Source organism: Zea mays, chromosome 7 (genome assembly GCF_902167145.1).
Source record: "Zea mays cultivar B73 chromosome 7, Zm-B73-REFERENCE-NAM-5.0, whole genome shotgun sequence".
In the NCBI taxonomy this organism is placed as follows: Eukaryota; Viridiplantae; Streptophyta; class Magnoliopsida; order Poales; family Poaceae; genus Zea; species Zea mays.
The window spans coordinates 65,310,374-65,328,449 of NC_050102.1; positions in this window are offsets into that span (position 1 = coordinate 65,310,374).

Here is an 18,076-nt window from a genome sequence, read left to right on the forward strand (position 1 = left end):
GCCCGAACCTGCTCCTCGAACGGCTCGCGCAATGGCTGCCCCGCGAACCACTCGTCCCGTCGCATTAACTCCGCGGCAGGGCAGGCGAGGCGGGCGACGCTTCACCTCTGCCATGATGACCGCGTCAAAAAAGGTGCACCACGTCGTTCAATTTCGTATCCTTTTCCTCTTCCCCTTTCTCTCTCTTGCTACAGGGATCGGGAAAGGGGATACTCCGAAAGGGATCCTTCTTCGCGAAGGAAGTGGGCCCCGAGCCCTCCTACTGATCAGAGGTTTGAAGGCTGGCCCCTCAGAAGGGTTCGACAGCCGCCTCAGAGCACTCGGGCTCCGCGCCCACTACTGGTAAGAGGTTCGAAGGCTGGCCCCTCGGAAGGGTTCGACAGCCGCCTCAGGCCACCCGGGCTCCGCGCCTGTGACACCCGGTTTGCAAAGAAGAGAAGTTGGAGGGTATTCTTTTTGTTTTTTTCTCTCTTTCGGTGGTTGCGTTTTGGGAATTTGGAATTTGAGGAAAAACATTCACCAGTAGGGCAGTAGAATTTCTTTGGTTAGGTGCTTGCATCGGGGTCGGGAGCCGTCGTGTGGGCGTGTTGGGCCTCAAATCTTGTTTCGGCCCACTAACCCCCATAACCCTAGCCGCCCTCCCCCTAACCCCCCCATTCTTTGTGCAGCCGCCCCTCCCCCCATTCCCCTACCCTCTTGGCCGCCCCCCCTCCCATCTCCTCCTTTCTCAAGCACTTGCAGCCACACATCAAACCCTAGCCGCCCCCCCATCTCCTCCTCCCATGGTGCCATTCGTTGCCGCTCGGATCTCCGTCGCGTGGTGCAAATCTTCAACGGTTTTCGGTGGAGGGAGGAAGGGAGGAAGAAAAGGGGGAGAACCCAAGGTGATTTTTGTGTTTATCTCTTGTTCATTTTATGCGGTAATCCAATTGTTTAGATGTTGCATGTGCGATTTGGTAGAAGGGCTGTCCAGAATTTTAAGGGGGTGGACGAACAGCAGCAGAATTAGTGATTTCTGGGCATTTTTCGTGGAGAATTAAGGGGAATCAGTTCGGGAATCATGTAGAACTTTGGCATACCTTTCCAACGAGTATTTATGCGCTCAATTTGGAGTTATAAATTAAAAGTTATCACCGTTTGAAACCGGGTAGGTGGCTGTCCAAAAAAACAGATTTTCAGGGGGGTGAACAGCAGCAGTATTACCAGTTTCTGGGGATTTTTCGGGAGTAATTAGTGTTAATCAGTATAAGAATCATGTAGGGCTTTATGTTATCTTTCCAACAAGTACTTATGCGCTCGATTCGGAGTTATAATTTAGGAGATATCGTTGTTTGAATCCGGTTATGTTGCTGTCCAAAAAAACAGATTTTTCAGGTGAGTGAACAGCAGTGGTATTAGCAGTTTCTGGGAATTTTTCGTGGGTAATTAGTGTTAACCAGTATGATAATCATGTAGGGATTTGTCTTACCTTTCCAATGAGTACTTATGCGCTTGATTTGGAATTATATTTTAAAAGATATCGCTGTTTGAATCCGGGTATGTCGCTGTCCAAAAGACAAAGAAAAAACAGATTACAGGGTTCATCTTGTGGACTATTTTGGGCTAATTAGAAATTGGAATTTAATTATAAATTGTATACAAAACTTGTGGGGAATTTTATGTAGATGCCTCTGGAGTTTTTGTTTGTTACCACTGTTGTCATAATTTTAAAGTTATGAAATTATTAAGCAGCGCCGCTGCAGTTTGTGGGTGTAGGGAGAGATGTAACCCGCGGCGGGGTTTGAGTTTGTGCGTAGTTGCGGCGTCGCTTATGAGCCTGATTATGTGAAATTGGTGCACTAAGTTGGGTGTCAAAAACAGGTGGTGGACTTCCGGATCGTATTTAGGGATTTGCCCGAACTTCCGGTAAAAGCAAGTAAATACAGTGGTGGTTGCTACCATTTGGTTTGCATCCTATTCCCTATCATTGAGTATGCATAAGTTTTAATTATGTTAATCATTGAATTCTATGATGAAGTTTATTTGTTTGGAAGTATTAATTCTCAATTGTCTAATATTGTGGATGATCATAATTTGGTAATGATATATGTGGTTGATTCCCATCTTGGATGAAGTTGAAGTATCTTTTTGAATCATGTTATATGAAGTGTTGTAGGCATGACATGCACATCGCATCATCCATCTTGCATTTTGAAGCTATGTCGTGATCTTATGGTCCGACCGTACCGGTACATTTTTAGCATCGTATGTTGCCCGAGGAGGGGTACGATGCGGCTTCATATCCTTAGTGGTATGAAGGCAGAAGTCATCCTTGCATTTGCAGACATTTGCACTCATGAGGAATATATGAAGTGTGACATTACTATGTTACTATTGTGGTTTCTACCTGCGAGGTGTGGTAACTAGGTGTGTTGTACGTTGTATACGTGCTGCACCTTCGTAATAAGAAGGTTGTGGAATCAAGTGGTGGTAAAACAATGTTCTTATGTGGTTAAACTGTTTGATATTATTTTACTTGCTGAGATGTGTCATCTCACTCTTGCATTACTCAATGCAGGTACTTGATACATGTTGGGAATGAGGGGAGTAGCAGCACGTCCACTTTTACCCTCACAATAACGCTGCCCAGGCGCAGCCATGATTTAATTAGAAACTTATTGTTAAAGGAAGTTTGTTTTCTTTATATGGTTGTGCGCACTGGTTAATTCAGTTCAGGTCGTATGTTTATCTTCCCTTGCTAGCCGATTAATAATACTTAGTATGTTTTAGTCATGATATATGTTTATACCCTGTTGCCCCCTCTTTTATGCAATCTTGCAAAGGGGATGCTGCCGAAATTTTATATATGGACGTCGGAAGTGTAGTTCAGTAGCATTCCGGGTTGTTTGTGGAACCCGGAGTGTTACAGTTGGTATCAGAGGATAGGCTTTAGATTCTACGCAATTTGAAGATAAATTTGACACACTTGCACATATAGGAAGGGTATGGGTTCATATATCTTTCATATTAGTATTTTATTGTATAGATGACTAGAATTTCCTTACTCCAAATCCCTTTATGGTTTGATGGGGTATGTCGTTAACGACGTAATGCTTGATATGAAATGTTACTTCTATTTAATATTGGTTTCTTGATGTGGTTGTTATTGAAATTATTATGCAAGTGAAGCTACTAATGTACTTGTTTTATATACATATCGTCATGATGTTTTTTTGGGATGCAATGTTTACTAATCTTTGAGCTATTACCATCATATATTTCTATATGCTTGACTGTGGATGTTTTTTCCCAAAAGGATTCTTGGGTTCTAGTACTTGTAGGACCGATTGTTTATTGAGCTTGTGTATAGAGGATCTAATCCGACTTGGTGTAGTGTGAAAACACTATACAATGTAGTTTTATGGTGTTGTCGAGTTTGATTGACTGTTGGGTTACAACCCAACTTATCAATGTAATATTTCCATGGGTGCAGTGCTTTACACCTCACCTTTTTTTTGGCTAGTGTGGCTACTTGCCAACTTGATCTTAGAGTACAATAGGTTTGTCTCCATAGAGCAAAGGCAATGTTGTACTGTCTATGAAATCTTGAGACTGGTAGAACTCAAGTGAATTTGTAAGATGACGTGGATAGATAAGTTCAACCATGTTTACATGATAGGTTTTCTTATTGTGTGCAACCTTATCTTTAATAATAAATAGGGTGATTTCAAGTGGATTTTATGTCTATATTATAGTTGAAGAGGCATGCATGTTTTCCTTCTATGGTTTGTTTCTATAGCCAAAAAGGTTATGCATAATTTTTAATTGTTGGAGGCTAGTCATGTGGACGATATGGACAACCCGTTTTATATTGTTTTTAATCGCCGATGATATATGGTAGTTTTTTTATATGATCAGTTCTCTATGCATGCTTGTTGAATTATTATTTGGACTGCTTTATCTTTAACAAAGTCAATGTTTAACTGGAAGTTGCTTATGTTTGTTAGTCATCTATCTCTATAATGATGTGGTTGTTGCATCAGATGGAGATTTTTTTTATATGAATGATGGTTTGATAGATCATGTATGTCTACTACTTTGAATTCATCCTATGACATCACTAGGTACAAATTGTTCAAGTGCAATAATAGGAGGTATTGTTGTATGTGAGGTTAATCAAGGTAGTTTGGTTAGGTGGATTGTCTTATTGAAGTCCAATTACTCCTGTTGAGCATAGTATCGTGTTATTATTTTAGTGTTGAAAGTAATATTTATGAAGCTTTTGCATGAGTCTGTGTCAAGAAGTACATTAGTTTTTCTTGTTGTTATCCCTCCATTGCTTTATGAGTATTGCAAATTTTATCTCTTTTGAGAGGAGAAAAAGATGTTATATGACATGAGCACCATTTGCTTCACGTCAACAGAATAGTTTTCGAGATTTCTAGTAGTTGGATTCTAGTGTAATAACAACCATGTTTTATAGTGCTGGAGACGGGTATGTCAGGTGTTTCATACATTGTCGATACATGGATGTTTGACCTTAGTGGCATTAACAAACGAGGTTGTTGAATTCATTGATTGTTGTGCTTAGTGTTCTAACCTATTTGGTAGAGTGTTATTTAAAGACTTTGTTGAGTTGCATTCCAGTTTGGTAGTGGAAAATCGTAGTGTTGATTGCACCTGCCAATGACTTGGGTTTCATTTTATATTTTTTTATTGTTGATAATGTGTTGTTTGGTTTCGGGAGGCATTTTAAATTAGTTGGAGGCTGAATCAGGCTTCACTTATCTAGAATGTTTTGTAGTATGTTTCTTCATCTTTCCATAGGATGCTTAATCACCATGTTTGGTCTAAACATTTGAGAGATATGGGTTTCTTAAAACATCTTTGTTGGTGTCTCTAGCAGAGTGAGTCTTTAATTTTGTACGGAAGAGTAGACATTGAAGACGATATAATTTGGTCTTTGTGGATTATGAAAGTTTTAGTAATTTCATGATCTTTTCAAAGAGTATGGGTTTCTAATTCTCATTGCATATAATTGGAGTTAGGTTGCTCTGAAGTTGTTGCACTGTTGTGTCTCAACTTTAGGTGTCGTTATAATCACCAATAAATCGACCGCGTTTTGATAGTTGCAGAGCACAAATTTGCGAATTCTCTTTAAGCAAAACTTGTAGGTCTTTTCAGTACCTTTTTAATGGGTATTTGCTTGTAACTGTGTGTTAAATAGATTTGGAGAGGTGGTTGCGCGGATATAAGTCGAATCTCTAATGTGTAGTATCTCAGGCTGAGTTTAGCTGTAAGTCATGCAGAGTTGAGGGCTATAAGGATTAATTTGGGTGCAACTTTATTGCAAAAGTCATGGACAATTTTCAAAACTTTTCCAACGCGTGTTCGTTGTAGTTTAAGTTGAGTATAGCAGGAGTTATAGGTTTTTGAATTTTAGTTGTCCATTGTTTCAATCCTATCAGTTTTGTAACAAAAGAGTTGCATTGTTTTATCGGTTTGGAAACCAATTCCGAGACACTCATTATAATAAAAGTTCTAGGGAATGTTATAATCTTTTCAATGAGTTTATATTTGCAAACTTTTGTTAGCTGGAGGGAGTTATGATATCATGTATAGAATGTGCTTGGATGAATATGTGGGAAGACATAACATGCTTAAATTGATTCTTGCTTGCATGATGTGAGATTAGGCTTAAATGATTTAAAAAGTTATTATATTGCTTCTATACTTATATTTGTTCTAGGTGTCTCGTAATGAAGAACCTAAAGTTATTAGTCTTTCAATGAACGCTTAATCTTAGAAGAGTAATGAACCTGATAAAATCTATTGCTTGCTATTGGGACTGCATGACCAGTTTTAGTTATGCAGCTAGTTCAATAAAGTAAACCATCTTTTTTGTAGAGATGTTATATATAAAAGTTGTAGCCAACTTCTTTATCTTACTTGTGTAAAAATTTCATGACCATAGGTCTAGTAGTTTGGGAGTTATGATTTTCTGAAGTCCAGTCTTGAAATCTGTGTAGATTATGTACAGATTTTGAAGCTGACCTTGTTTGCCCAATTTAAACTTCGAATAACTTATTATAAATTATAAAGAAGTTGTAGTACTTTTCTTAATCGTTTCAACAAATTTTGGATTATTTTTTTTGGAGATCTATAAGTTAAGTTACAGCTGTTTTAAGTGTGATCTCTGAATCTGTCCAAATTTGGACAGCAGGGCCTTTCTCGTGTCTTTTGACCTTAATATGCATTGAATTAACTTGATATGTTTATAAATGAATTATAGACAATTCTACTAGCTTTCTAAAAAGTCTGGGAGCACCTGAATTGGATGTTTGAGACTCCAATTATGGATTTTTGAATTGGGTAGTTGAATTATGTCAAAGTCTGGACAGAATTTACGTTTAGCATTGTTTGACCTTTCTAAGTGTCAAATATTGTTGTGATGTTAATACCAAGGGTATAGTGGACTTTATAAGCTTTCCATAAAATCCTAGTTTACTAATTTTCGATGCATATTTTGTGAGTTAGGAGCAAAACAATTAACCGTTGTGCTGCTATCTAGAAATATGCAAGCATTAAGTTGCTCTCTTGAAGTTGCTCTTGTTTGGCTAAGTTTGGTTTAGGCTATAGGAACATTATATGCCTTGCATTCATATATACATTCCTTGAAGTACTTGCATATGTCAATGATTGATTTGGTGTCAGTAAAGCTTGGTCCGAGGTATATAGGACCGTCTACTATCTTGGCCGAGTTGGCAGCTGGGCTTAGCACATGTAATTGTCGGAATCTATGATCAGAGTACACCAAGTATTCCATGTCTTTATGTTGAGGAAGTATTTGCGGAATCCAGACCATCAAATCGAGCTAGAACCGATTCCTGTGTAGCAAGAGCAGACTCTAGAGTGTCGTCTGCTGCGTATCTTAGAATCCTAGGAGCTTGAGGAGCTGATGCAGCAGAAGTACTTGAACTTTTCTTTATGTGTGAGTTTTGTTGATTCATTAATCTTTCTTTTGTTGTTCCGATAAAAGCGTCGGAATTCGAGGTCGAATTCTTTTTAAGGGGGGTAGAGCGTGACACCCGGTTTGCAAAGAAGAGAAGTTGGAGGGTATTCTTTTTGTTTTTTTTCTCTCTTTCGATGGTTGCGTTTTGGGAATTTGGAATTTGAGGAAAAACATTCACCAGTAGGGCAGTAGAATTTCTTTGGTTAGGTGCTTGCATCGGGGTCGGGAGCCGTCGTGTGGGCGTGTTGGGCCTCAAATCTTGTTTCGGCCCACTAACCCCCATAACCTTAGCCGCCCTCCCCCTAACCCCCATTCTTTGTGCAGCCGCCCCTCCCCCCATTCCCCTACCCTCTTGGCCGCCTCCCCTCCCATCTCCTCCTTTCTCAAGCACTTGCAGCCACACATCAAACCCTAGCCGCCCCCCATCTCCTCCTCCCATGGTGCCATTCGTTGCCGCTCGGATCTCCGTCGCGTGGTGCAAATCTTCAATGGTTTTCGGTGGAGGGAGGAAGGGAGGAAGAAAAGGGGGAGAACCCAAGGTGATTTTTGTGTTTATCTCTTGTTCATTTTATGCGGCAATCCAATTGTTTAGATGTTGCGTGTGCGATTTGGTAGAAGGGCTGTCCAGAATTTTAAGGGGGTAGACGAACAGCAGCAGAATTAGTGATTTCTGGGCATTTTTCGTGGAGAATTAAGGGGAATCAGTTCGGGAATCATGTAGAACTTTGGCATACCTTTCCAACGAGTATTTATGCGCTCAATTTGGAGTTATAAATTAAAAGTTATCACCGTTTGAAACCGGGTAGGTGGGCTGTCCAAAAAAACAGATTTTCAGGGGGGTGAACAGCAGCAGTATTACCAGTTTCTGGGGATTTTTCGGGAGTAATTAGTGTTAATCAGTATGAGAATCATGTAGGGCTTTATGTTATCTTTCCAACAAGTACTTATACGCTCGATTCGGAGTTATAATTTAGGAGATATCGTTGTTTGAATCCGGTTATGTTGCTGTCCAAAAAAACAGATTTTTCAGGTGGGTGAACAGCAGTGGTATTAGCAGTTTCTGGGAATTTTTCGTGGGTAATTAGTGTTAACCAGTATGATAATCATGTAGGGATTTGTCTTACCTTTCCAATGAGTACTTATGCGCTTGATTTGGAATTATATTTTAAAAGATATCGCTGTTTGAATTCGGGTATGTCGCTGTCCAAAAGACAAAGAAAAACAGATTACAGGGTTCATCTTGTGGACTGTTTTGGGCTAATTAGAAATTGGAATTTAATTATAAATTGTATACAAAACTTGTGGGGAATTTTATGTAGATGCCTCTAGAGTTTTTGTTTGTTACCACTGTTGTCATAATTTTAAAGTTATAAAATTATTAAGCAGCGCCGCTGCAGTTTGGTGGGTGTAGGGAGAGATGTAACCCGCGGCGGGGTTTGAGTTTGTGCGTAGTTGCGGCGTCGCTTATGAGCCTGATTATGTGAAATTGGTGCACTAAGTTGGGTGTCAAAAACAGGTGGTGGACTTCCGGATCGTATTTAGGGATTTGCCCGAACTTCCGGTAAAGGCAAGTAAATACAGTGGTGGTTGCTACCATTTGGTTTGCATCCTATTCCCTATCATTGAGTATGCATAAGTTTTAATTATGTTAATCATTGAATTCTATGATGAAGTTTATTTGTTTGGAAGTATTATTTCTCAATTGTCTAATATTGTGGATGATCATAATTTGGTAATGATATATGTGGTTGATTCCCATCTTGGATGAAGTTGAAGTATCTTTTTGAATCATGTTATATGAAGTGTTGTAGGCATGACATGCACATCGCATCATCCATCTTGCATTTTGAAGCTATGTCGTGATCTTATGGTCCGACCGTAACGGTACATTTTTAGCATCGTACGTTGCCCGAGGAGGGGTACGATGCGGCTTCATATCCTTAGTGGTATGAAGGCAGAAGTCATCCTTGCATTTGCAGACATTTGCACTCATGAGGAATATATGAAGTGTGACATTACTATGTTACTATTGTGGTTTCTACCTGCGAGGTGTGGTAACTAGGTGTGTTGTACGTTGTATACATGCTGCGCCTTCGTAATAAGAAGGTTGTGGAATCAAGTGGTGGTAAAACAATGTTCTTATGTGGTTAAACTGTTTGATATTATTTTACTTGCTGAGATGTGTCGTCTCACTCTTGCATTACTCAATGCAGGTACTTGATACATGTTGGGAATGAGGGGAGTAGCAGCACGTCCACTTTTACCCTCACAATAACGCTGCCCAGGCGCAGCCATGATTTAATTAGAAACTTATTGTTAAAGGAAGTTTGTTTTCTTTATATGGTTGTGCGCACTGGTTAATTCAGTTCAGGTCGTATGTTTATCTTCCCTTGCTAGCCGATTAATAATACTTAGTATGTTTTAGTCATGATATATGTTTATACCCTGTTGCCCCCTCTTTTATGCAATCTTGCAAAGGGGATGCTGCCGAAATTTTATATATGGACGTCGGAAGTGTAGTTCAGTAGCATTCCGGGTTGTTTGTGGAACCCGGAGTGTTACAACGCCCACTACTGATCAGGGGTTCGAATGCTGGCCCCCCGAAGGGTTCGACAGCCGCCTTAGAACACGCAGAGCGAGGGATGACTCTAGGTACGTCCAATACATGGCCAAGGCTCGGGCTACGCTCCCGAGGTATCCTAGGACATTTCTGAGACCAGCAGGAGCGATTCTGTAACAGAATCCCATCAGAGGGAGACATCGAGCCCTCGGACCCTATCAAACGGGACCGGGTCAGGCAAATCACCTGGAGGTACTTTTGGAGCGCGCCTCTGGGCCACTAGCCGACCCTTATCGAACGGGGCATGGGCGTCCACTCGGATCACCCGTTAGCAACTCACTGGAGACACCATGTTCGGCGCCCTCCGAGGGAAACATGGCGCTTTCCCCCCTCCTCCTTGCGGAAAGGCGATGAAGGGGCGTATGAAAAAAGCCGAGTCAGTCCTTGACCGTCCTCTCGCTCTGTGCGGAGGCTCGGGGGCTGCTCTCGCAAACCCGACTCCGGGCAAACCGTTGATGACGTCAACATACCAGCCCGAGAACTTGGAACCTGACTATGCACCCGGGCTACGACCAGTTCGCATGAGGGAACAATCAGACCGGCCGAGGCATCACGAAAGGCGTTAAGACCTCGAAGGAGTCAAACCACTCCTCCGAGGCCTCGGGGGCTACACTGGCGGGTGCGCTCGCGCGCACCCACCGGAACAAAATGCAACCGAGAGAGGCTGGTCCCCTTGCAAAAAAGTGTGACAAAGCCTCCAAGCGAGTACCCCACACTCCCTTTGAGGCTCGGGGGCTACTGTCGGGGACCATAATTAGGGGTACCCCTAAGACTCTTGAACTCGGCTGGTAAACACCATCAGCACAAAGCTGCAAAGGCCTGATGGGCGCGACACAGGACAAAGCTCTGTCCGCTCAAGGGACACGATCTCGCCTCGCCCGAGCCCAGCCTCGGGCAGGAACAGCAGACCCAGGCAGATTCACGCCTCGCCCGAGGGCCTCCTCAAGCAACGGGCACACCTCCGACTCGCCCGAGGCCCAGCTTGGGCAGGCTTCGCGGAGAAGCAACCTTGGCCAAGATCGCCTCGCCAGCCGACCGGATCGCAGGAGCATTCAATGCAAGGATCGCCTGACACCTTATCCTGACGCGTGCTCTTCAGTCGACAGAGCCGAAGTGACCGCAGTCACTTTGCCCCTCCACTGGCTGACCTGACAGGAAAACAGCGCCGCCTGCGCTGCTCCGACTGCTGTGCCACCCGTCAGGGTGAGGCTGACAGCCGCCAAGTCCAGCCTCAGGCGCCATAGGAAGCTCCGCCTCGCCCGACCCCAGGGCTCGGACTCAACCTCGACCTCGGACGACGGACTCCGCCTCGCCCGACCCCAGGGCTCGGACTCCACCTCGACACCGGAAGACGGTCTCCGCCTCGCCCGATGTCACACCCGGTTTTTAGAAGGCAAACCGAATGCGAACCATGTACGTGCCAGGATCAGTTATTCACGTACACAGCAGTTACATAATATGGACATCATCACACAGTGCTCAAAATAGTATTAATAAGGGAAATAGTCGATTACATCATACGTCTGAGACGTCCATATAGTTCTTACAATAAATCAAAGTGCGGAAAAGAAACGTAGATAACGCGGCCTTCACAGGCAGCCGACTGGGGGTTGCCGCTAACCCACACCTAGAACTCGTCGTAATCTTGGAACTCCTGGAAGTCTCCTTCCACAGCTTCATCTTCGCCTGAGCAGTGGTTGCAATGCTGACAACCTGGGGGGGGTTTGGTGTGTAGAGCAAGGGTGAGTACACATCAACATACTCAGCAAGTATCCTGTTTGGCTGTAGTGGACTAGCTTTATGTGGGGATAAGTCAAGCAGTTGCTTTTAGTTGGTCAGGTTATTACTTACTAGTAGAAAGCCAGGTTTTAACATTAACCCAAGTTATTAACCCAGTGTATCCTTTCCAAACGGAAAGAATACCACTCACCAGCACCATAACCATAACCAGAACCATCAATCTCATAACCACCTGTACCACAATGTCTCTGATCAAGTATCACTAATCATTGGAGCTCCCTTGGCCGCTCATAACCGCGAGCACGGCTGATATATCAGTTTCATAACACTCTGCAGAGGTTGTGCACTTTACCCACAAGCCGTGATTCCCATTCTGCCCGGAGATCATGACTCTCCATTGATCACTACCAAGGTGATCCAGCAGGGCATCACTACGAAGCCTTTACAAAGATTCCCCGGGGCTGTAGCCACCCGTTAGGTTTCCTAAATGCACCGCACTCCTCCCCAAGGGGCGAACCCAAACTTGGCAGAGCGAGCCGCATACACCGAGCCCCATTGACGGCACGACGGCTAAGTGAACTACACCCCGGATCCTCTAATTATTCAGCTAAGGGCACCCCATTCCACCCTCATGGTTGCACTGTTTTCCCGGGCGGTCATCCATAGAACAGGTCCTTACGGAGAGGCACTCGAGAAACCGCTCGAGTCCCCTTGAAAACCACAAGTATATCATAAAGAAGAACGGGAAAACAGCGTATCATAGATAATCACATCATGTTCATTGATTAGAGTTGAGCAATAGCATCAGACTAAGTAGTAATAATCCGACCCAAATAGGTAAACAAGGACATGGATAACAAAAGCTAGTCAATCCTTAGGTATAAATGTGTAATGCGGGAGGTGAATTAAAGAATGAATAGGACATAGATAGGTCAAAGGACACTTGCCTCCACCAAACGACTGCTGCTCAGGGGCTTCTCCTGCGAATTCCTCGGGCTCTTCGACCGGATCGTTCTCTATGCGAGCGCAAACATACATACATCCATCCACATATTTAATACAAAAGAACAGTACACCATACAAGATAAGAAATAAAGCGAATATGCATCAAGTATGACATTCGATAACGCATTTGTTATGGTTAGAAAGAAACGGGAAAGGTCTCGCAGGGGGTTAAATCTTATGCGCTAACGATCAATTACAATTGGTTTTTAACAAAATAATTCTGTTACATATACACTAATGGAAACCTAATCACTTTTAGTTGATCAACATTGCACAGGGTAAACAATTAACTACGTGCGTCAATAGCATAACGGAATTTTAAATTAAACTTCCTATTTTCCCATAGCATGAACAGTGATTAGCCTACTTAAAATACAGTAATTATGATCACAGAAAGTAAATAAAATAAAATAATAAAAAAAAAATAAAAAAAACAGAGGGGGGGGGGCGGTTGAACCGGCCCTAGGGCGGTTGAACCGGCCCTAGGCGGGGCGCGGGCGCGGGCGGCGCAGGGGGGCGGCCGAGCAGGGGGCGGGGCGGCCGAGCCGCTGGGCGCAGGGGCGGCCGAACCGGGGGGCGGGGGGCGGCGCAGGGGGCGGCCGAACCGGGGGGCGGGGCGGCCGAACCGGCGGGGCAGGGGGGCGGCCGAACCGGCCATGGGGAAAGGGGGGAGGGGATGGGGGAGGGAGGAGAGGGGGAGGGGGAGCTCACCGGGGAGGGGCGCGACGGCGAGGGGCGGCCGGCGGCAGGGGCGGCCGAGGGCGGCGGTTGGGCAGGGGGCGGCGGCGGCTTAGGGCAGGGGTAGGGGCGGCGGCTTAGGGAGAGGGAGAGAAAATGAGAGAAAATGAGAGGGAGAGGGAGAGGGTTTGGGGAAAAAGGGGAGGTGGGGGGGGGCGGTTGGGCCTATTGGGCCCAGGGGGGGCGCCAGGGGGCGGCTGGGCCGGCCGGGGTCGGCCCACGGCGCGGGAGAGAGAGAAAAAAAAGGAGAGAGAAAGAGAGAGAGAAAAGAGAAAGAAAAGAGAAAGAAAACATTTTCGAAATCCGATCTTTCTACATGAATGCATTTGCACTTTCAAAGCAATCAAAAGAAATGCAAGGTTCGGCATGGTGCATCAAACAACATAAAGTATTTAGGGTTTTTATACATACGGGAATTCCAAACCGAATCCCGCTAGAACTTTGGAAAAGGTCAAGGTTTAGCGAGGGAAAAAGAAAAAGAAAAGGTAACGCCCGAATTTTGGCGAGTAAAGAAAAGAAAAAAAATTCAACTGCAAAAATTCGGGGCGTTACAAACCTATCCCCCTTAAAAGAATCTCGCCCTCGAGATTCAGGGCTGGCTAGCAAAGAGCTCTGGGTACTTGGCCATCAGATCATCTTCACGCTCCCAGGTTGCTTCTTCCTCAGAGTGGTGATTCCATCTGACTTTGCACATTCTGATGGTCTTCCTTCGGGTGACTCGGTCTGCAGCCTCAAGGATTTGCACTGGCTTCTCAACGTAGGTCAAGTCCTCCTGGACTTCCAGACCTTCCACTGGCAACTGCTCTTCCGGCACACGCAAGCACTTCTTCAACTGAGACACATGAAAGACATCATGCACAGCAGACAAATTCTCTGGCAAACTGAGCTGATAAGCCACTTCTCCACGTCTTGCAAGAATCTGATACGGACCAATGTAGCGGGGTGCTAGCTTGCCTTTCACTCCGAATCTTCTGACTCCTCTGATCGGTGACACTTTCAGATAGACAAAGTCTCCGACTTCGAAACTCAGCTCTCTTCTTCTTGTGTCTGCATAGCTTCGCTGCCTTGATTGCGCTATCTTCAGATTCTCTCGAACCATCTTGATGTTCTCTTCGGCTTCGAGCAAAATGTCTGGCCCAAACACTTGCTTTTCCCCAGGCTGATCCCATTGCAACGGAGTTCTGCAACTCCTTCCATACAGCGCTTGAAACGGTGACATCTTCAAACTGGCCTGGTAACTGTTGTTATAGGAAAACTCCGCATAAGGCAATCGCTTGTCCCATCCGGACTGATCTTGCAACGCACATGCTCTCAACATATCTTCAAGAATTTGATTGGTTCTTTCGGTCTGGCCATCTGTCTGCGGGTGGTAAGCTGAACTGAAATTCAGATGCGTGCCCAAGGCTTCATGCAACTGCTGCCAGAAATGAGAGGTGAACTGCGTTCCTCTGTCTGACACTATCTTCTTTGGCACACCATGAAGACAAACGATCCGAGACATATACAATTCTGCCAATACTGCACTGTTGTAGTTGGTCTTGACAGGTATGAAGTGGGCTGACTTGGTCAAACGGTCCACTACTACCCAAATGGAATCGTAGCCGGCTCGAGTGCGAGGCAATCCGACTATGAAATCCATGCCAATTTCATCCCATTTCCACTGAGGGATCTGCAACGGTTGCAACAATCCAGCTGGTCTCTGGTGTTCTGCCTTAATTCTTCGACAACTATCGCACATAGCCACATGCTCTGCGATTTCCCTTTTCATTCCGTACCACCAGAATTTCCTCTTCAGATCCTGATACATCTTCTCACTGCCAGGGTGAATCGAATAGGCTGTCTCATGAGCTTCCTTAAGAATCAACTCCCGAATAGACTGGACATTGGGAACACACAAGCGGTCTTTGAACCATACCACTCCTTCTGCATCTTCTCGAAAGTCTTTGCCTCTGCCATCTAGAATCAATCGCCGAATCTCACTGATCTTCTCATCATTTTTCTGCGCTTCTTTGATTTCGCGCTCCAAGGTAGGTTCCAATTCAACTGTGACTCCTCGCGAATTGTTCAGAAATCCGAGACTCAACCTGTCAAATTCCTTGGCCAACTCATAAGGCATCGGACGAGCGACCATCAGATTGACTTGACTCTTTCGGCTCAAAGCATCTGCCACTACGTTTGCTTTGCCTGGATGGTAATGAATCTCCAACTCATAGTCTTTGATCAATTCTAACCATCTTCGTTGCCTCATGTTCAACTCTGACTGAGTGAATATGTACTTCAGACTCTTGTGATCTGTGTAAACATCGCATTTCTGTCCATACAGATAGTGCCTCCATGTCTTCAGTGCGTGAACCACTGCTGCCAACTCTAGATCATGGATGGGGTAGTTCTTCTCATGAACCTTCAGCTGTCGGGACGAGTAAGCCACAACTCTTCCCTCTTGCATCAACACACATCCCAAACCTGTGTAACAAGCATCACAATACACCGAGAAGGGCTTGTGCACATCAGGCAAGACTAGGACAGGCGCTGTAGTCAACTTCTCTTTCAGCGCTTCAAAGGCCTCTTGGCATTTCTGGGTCCACTTGAACTCAACTTTGTTGCCTAGCAACGCTGTCATTGGCTTCGCAATCTTCGAAAACCCTTCAATGAATCGCCGATAATATCCGGCCATTCCAATGAAGCTCTTGATTCCTCGAGCATCCGTTGGCGCTTTCCAGTTCAGAATGTCTGCCACTTTCTTCGGATCCACAGCCAATCCTTCTTTGGACATTGCATCACCCAATGGCCTTGCTCTCCACAGTGGAAACATGCCCTGTTTCCAACCTGAGCTGGTGCTGCCTGACTGTTCTGCTGATTTGCTGGGGCAGGAAGACGAGGTGCTTGCTGATTCTGCCTTTGAAACTGACCTCCTGACTGATTGCTCTGACGGTTCTGGTACTGATTCTGAGGGTACTGCCTTTGGAACTGCTGATACTGCTGACGCTGCTGATGCTGCTGAGGTGGACGCTGGTTCTGCCTGAACTGCTGAGGTTGATTGCCTGAGAAACGGGGACGGCTGCTGCTCCCAGGCTGGGGTCCACTGATCTTGCGCTTACGATCTTCCATCTCCTTGCGCTTCCTTTCTGTCATGATTGCTCTGTCAATCAGGTGCTGGAATGTCGGGAAGGTGTGGTTCATCAGCTGATACTGCAGAGGGTCAACCAAGCCTCTCAGGAAACGGTACTGTCGCTTGGCGTCGGTGTTGACATCTTCAGGAGCATAGCGAGACAATTGCAGAAACCTGTCCCGATACTCACTGACAGACGATGACCCTTGCTTAAGGGCCAGGAACTCCTCCTTCTTCACTGTCATCAGACCTGCAGGCACATGGTACTGACGAAAGCTACATCTGAATTCTTCCCAGGTGATGGTGTCGGGGTTGGCATGGGTGGCGAGGTAAGACTCCCACCATGACTGGGCTGCTCCTCTCAACAGACGGGGACCATACAGAACTTTCTCCCTGTCATCGCACTGAGCGGTATGCAACTCCCGCTCCACAGTGCGCAGCCAATCTTCAGCATCCATGGGGTCAGAAGAATGAGCGAACGTTGGTGGATGACCTCTCATGAATTCAGCACGCTTATCTCTAGGCATCTGAGGCATCTGAGGCTGGGGTGGAGCCTGCTGCTGTTGCTGCTGCTGCTGCTGCTGAATGGCGGCCAGAGTCTGACCGATGGCTTGAACTGCCTGAGTCTGCATCAGAAACATCTGCTCAATCGACATCGGGGGCGGGGGCGGCAGGTGCTGCTGCTGGGGCACCTCATCCTGCGGAGTGGCTCGCTCCTGCTGAGCACGCCTTCCTCCTCTACGGCTGTTCTCTGACATCTGCAGAACGCAACCACACATCAGAACTGATCTGGCAAAGCTTGCAGCATGAGAAAAGAGTATAGAATTCTCCAACAGCACTGAACAGATGAGCATCTTCACTGATCTCCAACACAGACCACACAGCTTCTCAGATAAAGAGGAAAGGAGAATAATGGGTTTCCCAACTATATAACTAACTTTATTGACATAGTATGTAGACCAAAATGCAGGGGATACCCACACTCTGGTGACAATCATTACAAAGATCCAAACCAAACATAGTTCATCATGACAAACATAAATGCACAGGATATAGCAAACTACCCTGTCTAACTAAAACTAACTAAGATCGAGGCTAACGCTAAGACTGAAGCTTCTATGTATATATTTCGTATTAATTACAAGATCCAACTCTAACGATCTATGGTTCTAGAGTTATCTTGGTCTTGCAGGCGGGATTGCCATAAGACTGGTGTCCACGCTGAGGTGAGCGGTACGGGTGCTGAGTCCCAACGGGAGCGGGGGATCCACCGTCCAGAAAACGACGTTCCGCGCGCTCAGCCCGCAGCAGGGCGATCTCAGCACGAGCCCTACTCAGCTCGTCTAATGCATGGTCCAGCTCCGTGTTTAGCACGGCGGCTAGGTTGACTGTGCTGCTCAACCTAGGATTGCCCTCACCGACAGGTGAGACAATCACGCCTCCTGTGCTGCCAGATGAACGGCGGGGGTAATACTTCAGGTCAAGACCGTCAGCTGCCCCACCGAAAACCGAGCAGTAGTGCGAAAGCGCACGCCGTGCAGCATCTTGCATGGCTGCCTCAGCTGAGTCCCGCTCAGAGATAGAATAGTGCTCTGAACAGGCCTCTGCACCCTGGAGACTGTCCTCCGGGCAGCGCACCAAGCAAGTCGCCTCCCAGCGGTCCGGGTAGACCCCGCGACTATGCTGGTAGACCACACAGCGATACTCGACGGACCAAGTATGCCGGTCAAATGCCCGACGTAGCAGGGTGTCGAGCGCATCATGGAAGTGACACCCGCGAGCAGCGTCGCGAGTGATGGGTCGAGCAACCCATCCTTCCGGCTCAGGATTAGCAGAGAAGTCGGTGTCGTGGCTCGAGCTGTCGTCGCCTCCT